The sequence below is a fragment of the Pyrus communis genome, chromosome 7 (genome assembly GCF_041283825.1).
Source record: "Pyrus communis isolate YQ-2024b chromosome 7, ASM4128382v1, whole genome shotgun sequence".
Taxonomy (NCBI): Eukaryota; Viridiplantae; Streptophyta; class Magnoliopsida; order Rosales; family Rosaceae; genus Pyrus; species Pyrus communis.
In genome coordinates this window covers 9,075,596-9,086,997 of record NC_142571.1, presented here as the reverse complement: position 1 = coordinate 9,086,997, position 11,402 = coordinate 9,075,596, and the positions used below count along the sequence as shown (strand labels likewise).

The window sequence follows — 11,402 nt, the reverse complement described above, 5'->3', positions numbered from 1 at the left end:
AGTCGTTTATCCGTGACGATGAAATAAAGGCTCAAAACGTAGCTTTCCCAGATTGATGTTTCTGAACGTTTTGGGTATTTTGGAGGTCAAGATGGTATTTTGAGGAAGATTCATTCTGAGGATTTGTAGGGGACGTCTCCAACTTTCAAAATAGACCTTTTGGGACCAAATCGAAGTTGATTTGGTTGGTCAAAAGTCTGATTTCCTGAGAAATTCGAATTTCAATTTAAATAGGAAACCTTTTATTTTCAGTTTTATTATTTTAGGCTTTTTAGCCAAAATGGTCCCTAAGATTTGCATAACTCCTCACTTTGGGCGCGGGGGGGGGTGGAGTTTTTAGTAGACTTAGGAGCCAGGACTTGTTCTTGTGGGAAATGGGATCTTTGTGGAATCCCTTGTGCTCAAGCTATCGCTTGCATTCTAAGAAAAAAACAAGATGTCGCTTTATATGTTGATGAGTGCTATAAGCAAGCATCTTACCTCAGTGCTTATGCTCCTATTATTTCACCCCTCCCTGGTCCAGATCAATGGTTAAAAGTGGCAGATACTATCACTATTAAACCTCCTTTACACAAGAAGCAAACAGGCAGACCTAACAAGAATAAGACAAAGGAGCCTGGTGAAAAGCCACCAGTGACAACTCATGGTGGAAAGAAGCTAGGGAAATGGGTTTCACATAGACCGTATACATGTCAACAATGTGGACATGAGGGCCACACAAAAAGAACTTGTGGAAATGGGGGCTCTACAAGTCAGTCAACACCAAGTCATGGCACTTATGAGCCAAGTCACACAACTGCAAACACACCAGTGACAACTCAAGCCACTCAAGAGCCAAATCATTCACTTGTTAACACATCTACACTAGAGGTATAATCTGTTTTGTCTTGTATTTTTTAATTTTTTTTTTTAAATTGTAGGTTTTGATAATGAAAGTGAGGTCCATTAAATTGGTTGATATTATAGGTGGGCATGGGCATGGGAAGAGGAAGAGGAATGGGAAGAGGGAAAGGCATAGTATCTAGCTCACAACCCACTCCACAAGTTCAAATGGTACTGATAAGCTCATATTTATATAAATTTTACATCAAATTCACTTTTCTTTTCTTAGTTAGTTCCTTATATTTTTGAGTTATTTACTTTGTTTTTGTGTTTTGTAGGATTTTTCAAGCAAAGAAAAGAAAAATAGCACAAGTGGGATTTTAAGTAACAAATTCGTCAAAACTGCCTGTGCAGGTCAGCTGACTTTGGAAGCAAGTTGCGGACAGCTCAGAATTAATTAGAGAATGAGCCTTATATGTTTGGAAAGCTACGGATGTCTATTTTCTGGAGCATTTCGAGGATTGTTAATATCATTTTTCTAGAAGAAGTTATGGCTGTTTTAACACTGAAAGGTTCCCAAGAGGCTGAGCAGTTTGTAACTGACAAGAAAACATTGAAAGCAATAAATCCAATAAATCTAGCAGCCAAAACTGATGCAATAAAAAACAAACCAGCTGACACCTATTCAAATATCAGAGAAAATGGAATTAAAGATAAGGATTAAGAGGGAGTAATTGACATAAAGGCTACCCAAGGAGTTACGATTGTTTTACATTTCCTCTCACTTGTTGTCATCACTAAATGGCTATTAGTGATTGAGTTAAAGAGAAGAAAATGATGCAGCAAGATTTGGTTTAAAAGTAGCTTTTTTTTTGGGGGGGGGGGGGAGCCTTAGTCGATTTTTTTTTCGGTTCTATTTTCTCAAACTTATGTCTATCTTTTGTTTTAACTTAAGGATTGTGTAACTAAATTTTTAGTAGTTAGGGGCTGTTTGAAGCCCCGAATATGATTGCAAGTTTGTTATGACATTTCGTTTGAATTACTTTTATGATTGGATGCAAATTGGTTCACTACTTGTCTCATTGATGAATTCTTTATGTGTTTTCTACGGATGCATACTTAGTAAGCATATCTAGGATTCTAATGCTATGAATATGTGTGTGCCTGCCCTTACCAATTGAGGACCTACATATGTTCTAGAGTAGTACTTGTTAATTGTGATTAACATGTGAATCAATTTCTAGGATAAGTAAGACAACGCTAGTACTTACGATGCCTTGTGATGACTCAAACTCTTTTCGTTCTTAATGATTTCTACTTGTTAAATCTATGAACACACCATTCTAGATTGCATCTTAGGGACTAAGTTAAGTTGAAAACGTCATTCTCTTAACATACTACATAAGAAAGAGTAATAGGTTGAGTTCTAACATTGAGCCAACTTGAGCATCTTCATCCGAAAATAAAAGGAATTTGAATGAAACATAACATGTTTGTATGATTATTTGGTGGTGGATAGCAATTCCCCTCACTCGTTTTTCTTAATTTGTGAACTACTTAAAAATCTGTTTTTGTCCTGTTTTTGTTCGATTTAATTTAAATAGCAAATCAACTCCAAAAATCCCAAATGTAGCTCTGTGTGTCTAGTATCTGCATATAAAATTTCGTAGACTTTAGATAAGTGTAAGTCGGTCTAATAATTATTTTTCAGTGGCTGGTTAGTAGGGACAACAGCCTAGTTTTTTTGACATTTCAAGTAGTTAGATAAAACAATCTTCTGCGGAAAAGACCCTTATTTTCATATGCTATAATTGACAAATATTATTGTTAATAAGGAAAATTAATAGGACATTTGTGTGCTACTTTGTGGTGTGCTTTTAATCCTATCAGGTACATTCAGTAGCCCTTTAGTTTTTGTGTTGTTTATTCTTTTCCTTTTTTTTCAACAATTACTTGTGTAAATTGTGATAAAAGGAGTACAATTTGGATTTTATAGGGTAACTAAGTGTAAGCTTTTATCTTTTGGTTTTCAATAGGTACAAGGTTGCATTGGTGTCACTTCCCAAGTAGTGCCACCACAATCATAATCTACCAACAAACGATACAAATCACCAGCAAAGAGAGGCAAGCCTTGGAAGCCTTGACATGGAGGAAGTTTGTAGTTTGGATATCATTGCACAAATGGAAGAAAAAAACTTGCAATCATTTCTTTTCTTCTTCTTTTTGAATTAGAACAGTTGGATATTGATTTTGCAGTTGAACAATGCTATTAAACATGTGGGATGTTGTTTTTTGATGTTGAACATTTGAACATTTTTTTCTTTGAGATATTTTGCAAGTTATAATGCTAATCATGTTGAAAATTTCATGTAATGGAGCATGATATCTCTTTTTGTTAATTCTTTTGATTTAGCCCTTGTCTATGGATTTACAATATTTGAACCATTCATTTCATTATATTCAAGTGTGCAAACTGTACAGTTTTTTCCAAAAATTAACGAAAGGGAAAAAGTTAAGTACCATTTACGATGATTTACTTGAGTTTGATGCCAAATCATTTTTAATAATAGTTGAAGAGTTGATATCACTACCAAAATTAGCAGCATAGGGGTATTTACTAAGAGAAATGAGGGAAATATGGTGAAAAAGCAAGTGGAGAACTTGATTTGACAAAAATACCCTGAACTTAACGGAATTTTTTAACGGAAGGACCAAATTGATGGATGATGGACAATCTCAGGGACCACTTTTATCGATTTGAAATCTCAGGGACCAAAGTGAGGAGTTATGTAAATCTCAGGGACCATTTTGGCTAAAAAGCCATTATTTTATTATGTTTCCTAGTTTTATTCTAAGACTTTTTAGGGTTTTATTTTGTACTGTATAAATAAGACTTTTTAGCCGTTAGGGTTAGAAGGGAAGAGAGAAGGAAACGCACTAGCCTTTGACAATTCAAGTTTATTTTCTAGGTGTTTTCTTTCCATATTCTTAATAATATTTTATTATGATTGTTCGTAACTAGTTCTTTTGCTAGGGCAAAGCCTTGAGCCTTAGCATGAATATGTGATTTTATTAATTTGCTTATGAATGGAAGCATGTTTGCTTTGAATTATTAATCACCGTGATTAAACTATCTAATTGTCTTAATGATTCGCGACCATTAGGGTTTTTAGACAAATAATTTGATGCAATTTCTGTTGGAACATCACCCTAAAATTGAAGAGGGCTTCTTGTGATTAGTAATTGTAAGTTCACTTAAGGCGAACATCACGCTCTTAAGGGTTGTATGGTTTTTCAAAGGGTTTTCACAAAGCTTAATGAGTCTTGCATGTTTATATTTGATCTGAACATCATAGACGGGTTGCATGTTAGATATACGTTTTCACTTGAATATCACGAGGAAGATATGCATTAGGAAAACCTAACTTTCAAAGCATGTATGTGGAAATTCATAAGGAGTTGGTAAAATTGCGTATGATTGTTAAGGGGATGACAGAACCCTAGGCTTTCACAAATTGATTTTCTTTAAATTGTTCTCTAGTTAATTTCTTTAATTGTTTTATTTTAAAATTCGTTTTTATGATATTAAATTCTAAAATCAACATTTTCCAAACTTCGTTTTCAATAGTTAATTAAGAGTTGGTTTTAAACACAAATTATTCATTCAATCTCTGTAGAAAACGACCTTACTTAAGCTGCTATACTACGACAACCTTATACTCTTGCAAATATTTTTAAGTGTTTTTATCCCTACTTTTGCAGGTGATAAAAATCCTATCAAGAAATTGGCACCGTTGTCGGGGATTGTTTTAAATAATTTGTGTTTATCATACTCTTACGTAATTATTTGTATATATTCTTTTTATTTACTTGTTGATTTTGTTTTTATTTTTGTAGGCTTGTTAAGTTTGATAGCAATTCAATGATGGAGCCACCACCAGGAGGATTGCCGTTATGGGTTTCTTTAGCAGAAAAAGGTTTTTATGGATTTAAACCTACAGTTTGTGCCCTTTGCTGTTTGAAGACCCATGATCTTTTGGAGTGCCCCGAAGAAAATATTTTCCTAAGTTTGTCCAAAAACATATCAATATGAGAATCGACTCCAAAAAGAATTGGAACAATCCCTATTCAGAGTTCTACACTACAAGTTTGAAAAAGCTTCTTGAGCAATATTTTGAGCAACATAATGTGCCACAAGAGCTCTCAGTGGAGGACAAACTTTCTCTATTGTTGGAATCAACTGAGTTGTGCATTGAAAGAACCCATCAAGGATTTCAAATTCAAGCATCAAATTGTGGGAACAACTTTAATGATCAGGAAGAGACTGTCTCAGGAACAGAGGAGCACTCTGCCAGCCATTCACGCCCAAGGGAGGAAGCAACATATATAGATGTTTTCCCAGAACCGAGGGCCACCCATGCTTATGTGCCACTAAAACCCTTCCCACAAAGGTTGCACGAATGCACAAAAATTGATGTGTTAGAAGCTATTCATACAAAATCGGCATTTGGTACATCACAAGTTAGCTTTTGGACACACTGACAAATCCGGATACAGGATAGCTACCTACTGATAAGAAAATTTTATCGGCTGTACTAAACAGTGGACCTGCACAGTCCATCAAACTCGAAGAAATGCCAGATGAGTCCTACGAACAGGCAAAGATCTATACGGGAAAGAATAAGCTTATTGACAGCCAAATTCCTAATAGAGAAATCCAGCCACTGCAAAAATTATGGGTATTAAATACAAGGTGGAAACCAATTCAACAGATACCAAAACCTTACTAGAAGGGAGGTCAGGGACCATATACAACAAAGACTCATTCCCTTAGAAGGGTGGACAAGAAAGATTCAACCAATGAATTCAAATGCACAATTCAAGTCAATCCTTACCTACTGACACTCTATGATGCTGTCAAGGAGTGGTTAATTTTGAAGGAACAAATGATGTGATCATTAGCCTCATTCCTCTGCGTCTAGCTATAGACGTTAATTAAAGCGCTAATTGGGAGGCAACCCAATTTTTCTAACTCTTTGCTTTCATTTTCATTTTATTTTCTTGCTTTCATTCATTATCACAAAATCACAAAAACAAAAATTAAAAAAAATTAAAAAAAAAAGGTCAGAAATTTGAATAACACAAAAATAGAAATTTTTTTAGTTAATTAGTATTTTATTTTGGGATTTATTCTAATTGGATTTTTATTGTCTGATCTTTCCAGGTTGCATCTGGAAGTAAATTAGCTCTAAATATCCACTAAGTGTGCTCAATTGATTGAATCATTCATTCAGTAGCATTCATATCTTCATCACAACAAATTCATCATCACATTCAGAAGAATATTCATGGGAGTCAAATTCAACACAAATGCAAGCACAAGATACAGAGCGAGCATATGATGAGATCCAGGGATACTCACAATAGGCCTGGCACTTTCGGGCACGACCAAATAACCCGACACGACACAATCCGAAATTAACAAGTGTTCGGCTCGACACGATAACGAATCGGATCGTTATCGGGAAACCCGATAAGCACCTGTTAAGATAACATGTTGGTTCGGGTATACATATGGGTAACACAATACAAGATAAGCAGAATATTAATTTAATAATTTTATAACCCTAAAAAAATACTATAATAATTATATATGTAGATATATATATTAATTTAACAATTTTATACCCCTAAAAACTATAATAATTATATATATATATATGTGACATCCCACATCGCCCAGGGAAGTGATCCTTAAATGTATATTCTCATCTTTACCTAGCATGAGGCCTTTTGGGAGCTCACTGGCTTCGGGTTCCATGGGAACTCCGAAGTTAAGCGAGTAGTGCGCGAGAGCATTCCCAGGATGGGTGACCCATCGGGAAGTTCTCGTGTGAGTTCCCAAAAACAAAACCGTGAGGGTGTGGTCGGGGCCCAAAACGGACAATATCGTGCTACGGTGGTGGAGCGGGCCCGGGAAGTGATCCGCCCCGGGCAGGGATCTGACATATATATATATTAAATTAACTATAATAATTATAATAATTATACCCCCAAAATATTAACTATAATAATTATATATATATATATATTAAATTTTAAATTAAATTTTATACTCCTAAAAACTATAAAAATTAATATGCATCCGCCATTTGGAGAAAAAGGGATGGAAAAAGTTTTTTTCTTTAAAAAACAGGGAGAGAAAAAAGAAAATTTTAAGAAAACAAAACAAAAAAGAGAGGGAAAGATGGGTGTAGTGATATTTTGCTTGCTACTAGTAGGGCGGGTTTTTCCACCATGGTCTCTCAAGCGTGCACTTGTTAGGATAAGATTCGACAGCTGTGTTCCTGACACGTGTACGTCATTTACCTCTCTCTCTCTCCTTTTTTTTCTTGAGAAATTTTTCATTGTAACAGGAACACAAATAGTACACCATGTGTTTTAATAGAAGTGGTGAGAAATTTTATTTTTTAAGTTATTAACTTTTTATCACCCATATCCCACTATTTTTATAATGACACGTGATGTACTACTCCATGTACTGTTCAATTATACGTACAAAATAAATATATTTAAATCTACTAAATAAATAAATAAATATATATATATATATATATATATATATATATATATATATATATATATAGTTATATACCATTGAACTAGATGGGATACAAATTACGCGAAACTAATTTTAACGATCCAACCGTCAAACTTTTTTGTATATGCTTCAAGATCGCAACAACAAAAAATTGCAAAAAACAAACATTCAGAGATCAAGTAACATGACAAAACTTTTCGACGGTTATAAATGAAAATTACGATTTAACTGTTATTTTAACTCTGATTTTGATGATTTTCTTACAGTTACACTCCTTGACGCTATATGAATACAATGAATGAATTCAATCTTCAATTTAAAATATTTACACTAGTGAATACCACAAAATCTTATGTTATACTTAATGAAAGTATAAATAAACTCTTAAGTGTTAGTGAATCTATCGTTTTGATGGGATACGCATTCTACGAAACTAATTTCAATGATCCAAGCCGTCAAACTTGTTTGTATATGCTTCGAGATTGCATACACCAAAAATTGCAAAAAACAAACATTCAGAGATCAAGTAACAGGACAAAACTTTTCGACGGTTATAAACGAAAAATCACGATTTAACGGTTATTTTAACTCCGATTTTGATGATTTTTTACAACTACACTCCTTGACCCTATATGAATACAATGAATGAACTCGATCTTCAATTTAAAATATTTACACTAATGGATACCACAAAATCTTATGTTATACTTAATGAAAGTATAAATAAACTTTAAGTGTTAGTGAATCTATCGTTTTGATGGGACACACATCCTACGAAACTAATTTCAACGATCCAAACCGTCAAACTTGTTTGTATATGCTTCGAGATCGTATACGCCAAAAATTGCAAAAAAAAAAAATATTCAGAGATCAAGTAACGGGAAAAAACTTTTTGACGGTTATAAATGAAAATCACGATTTAACGGTTATTTTAACTCCGATTTTGATGAATTTTTACAGCTACACTTCTTGACCCTATATGAATACAATGAATGAACTCGATCTTCAATTTAAAATATTTACACTAGTAGATACCATAAAATCTTATATTATATGAAAAGTGTTAGTGAATTTATATATTAAATTAAATTTAAAAAATTGGTGACCATTGGATTGATTGAAATTTAATCTCAGCTGTCCATTAGGCATTAGGTTGGACTTTGGATCCTCTTCTCTTCTCAGACAGGCTTCTCGAATCTCTCCCGCTCAGCTCTGCATCTCCCTCGCATTCGCAAGTCATAACCTTCCTCCTCATCCTCTTCCGTGTAGCGACCCTCTCTGTGAACTTCAGCTCTGCATCTCCGTTCAAGGTTCGATCTGTATTTTGTGTTTTGTAGTGCCTGATTGTGATTGTGTGTAGCGGCTGTAGTCTCTCGGTCTCACTCTGTGAACTTCGCTACTTCCTCCTCACCCTCTTTCAAGCATGAATGTCCTCAGATTTATTGTATGTTAGGGGATATGCTGCAGCAGCTTTCATTAATCCATTTAACTTAATTAAAATTAACAATTTAACACCAACCCATTTCTTCTTCGTATCAAAAAACGACATGGGAATCATCGTCGTACTATGAACTCACCCCCATCGCCATGGCTGACTCGCTTCCCAGCTCGGTTTTTCTGATGAGCTTCCAAAAAAAAAAGGGAAAAAAAAAAAAAAACTAACACTGTTTATTATGGGGGGTGTAGGATTGTCGTTTGTCGTTTTAATATTATACATGTGCATAACTCTTGTAGTCATTATTATAAAGATTAATACAATGACGCCTCAGATTTATTGTGGTGAATTTATATTGAATTGAACAAATATTACATGAATTTCTCTTATTGCAGCACATATGCATGAATCAAAGTGGTTAATTGATTACAATTCAGCATGGGGGATTAGGTAGCTAGATTTAACCTGCACTAAGAGCATGTGTATTTTTTTTTTTAGGCTCTTATTTTTTAATGTAGATGTAGTACTTAAACGACAAATGTATTTTAATGTTTTGAAGTAATATTTATGTGGCAATGTGTGGAATTGCAAATTTAAGAAAAAAATATATTTTTCTTAACGGGTCATAATGAGTTGAGTCATTTTATCTATTGGGTAAAGTGACCCGACTTGTTAAGAACCCACTAAGATAACATGTGTGACACGACACAACTTGTTAAGATAATATGTGTTACACAAAAGCAATACAAACACGATAGACACGGCCCATTTGTCAGGCTTAACTCACAGTGAGGATGCTGAGAAGACCTCTATGCTAATGGACCCCTTTCTCTCACACTTCCTTCAAAATATAATTACATTCAAGTTTGGGGGAGGGATCCATGATGCACAGAAAGCACGGCTCATCAAGTCAAGATATAGATCCAGTTTTGTGCACACCATTTTGACTCATCATTCATCACGATTCTATTGAGAGTTGTCTCATATTGGTGAGGGACAAAGTTTGTTATGTGCTTATATGATCTTGGGCTACTCATCATATTGCCAATTGGTTTTATAGTGTAACCTCAATTTCATCATGGTATCAGAGTAAGGTTGTACACGTGTGAAGCCCAACGACCACACGCGCTCTACGTCACCCAGTTGTTGTCCACGTGTAGGCTTGAAAATCCGCCACACGTGTGGGGGTGTGTTGAGAGTTGTTCCACATTGGTGAGAGACAAGGTTTGTTATGTGCTTATATGATCTTCGGCTAATCCTCATATTGTCAATTGATTTTATGGTAGAACCTCAATTTCATCGTGATAAACCATCTCAGCCGTACAAGTCGAAAAGTATGCCAAGTCAGCAATCCGGGTCATCTATGTTTGAAATCCCAGCTCCCGCTATTCAAACAGATTGCCACAGTTCAAATATCAGTCAAGGGATATCTGAACAATCCTAGCTTATCTACATCTCTTTGTAATCTGTTTAGTTGTTTTGTAAATTTGAAATACTTGTAATCTGTAACAAACATATTCATGTAATCTCTATAAATATGAAGTCAATGACTCACTCATAATTAACTAAGTTGAGCTTATGCAATTCAGATCCTCATACCCTACTTTAGTATCTTTCAGATTCATGCAAGCACATGGGAAAGCAATACTGCATCGCCGCATCTGAGATTTGCAGCTTTGGAGACGAAATCAAAGGAGATGCGGAAGAGAGTTACCTTTATCAGTGTCAAGAACTGAGAGGGACATGAGATACAGCTAGGGAGGCACGGCTGGGTATTTGTTTTTGAGGTTGATCTATGGCCGAAGAATGCTGAGATCATTGTGAAGTATGTTTTGGACCATGAAATTCATTGGAGGGGATGCGGCTGCTATGGTTTTTGAGGGAAATGAGACATGAATGGAGGAGTCTGCGGCTTTGGGCTCCAGGTGAAAGAGAAGGGGAGCTTCTCAAACGGCTAGGTTTGGGGCAACGAGGATACTGGGGCTTAATTTAGCTTAAGGGGCACTTTGATTCAGGTCTAAAAAATTCAGCTGTTTTTGAATTGGGTCCAATTTTATTAGATTTCTATTACACCTGTTTTGCCCTTAAAAAATAATTTTTTTAAATTTTTTAAATTTGAATCTTCAAATACTTTTATCTACCCGTTTTCTAATTAAAAAGACATTATTACAAATCTTATAAGTTTATCAAAAATTAAAAGAAACATTGCCAGAGGCAGATAAAAAATAAAATAAAAAATTTGTGATGTAGGTAGAATCTATGATAGAGTTAGACTATGAACAAAAACCCATTTTATAGATAGATAATACAAAATAATCTATGATACAGATAGACTATGAACAAAAACATATTGTATAGGTAGATAACATAGTTAATTTGTGATATATAGGTAGATAAATACAATTAATCTTAGATTATCAACAAAATAAGTTTTATATATATATATATATATATAGGTAGATAAATACAATTATTCATGATGCAGGCACAGTATAATATAAAAAGATAAATAAAATAAAAAAAAAAATAAATAAAAAAAAAGAA

The 11,402-nt window shown here is 34.4% G+C and overlaps 1 long non-coding RNA gene across 1 annotated transcript; it reads left to right on the top strand.

The window, feature by feature from the left end:
- The first annotated feature begins 8,593 nt into the window (after positions 1-8,593).
- Positions 8,594-10,998, top strand: LOC148695679 (uncharacterized). The gene is made up of 2 exons (XR_015963988.1): positions 8,594-9,847; positions 9,947-10,998. It is a non-coding gene; the product is annotated as an uncharacterized LOC148695679 (long non-coding RNA).
- Positions 10,999-11,402: the final 404 nt, after the last annotated feature.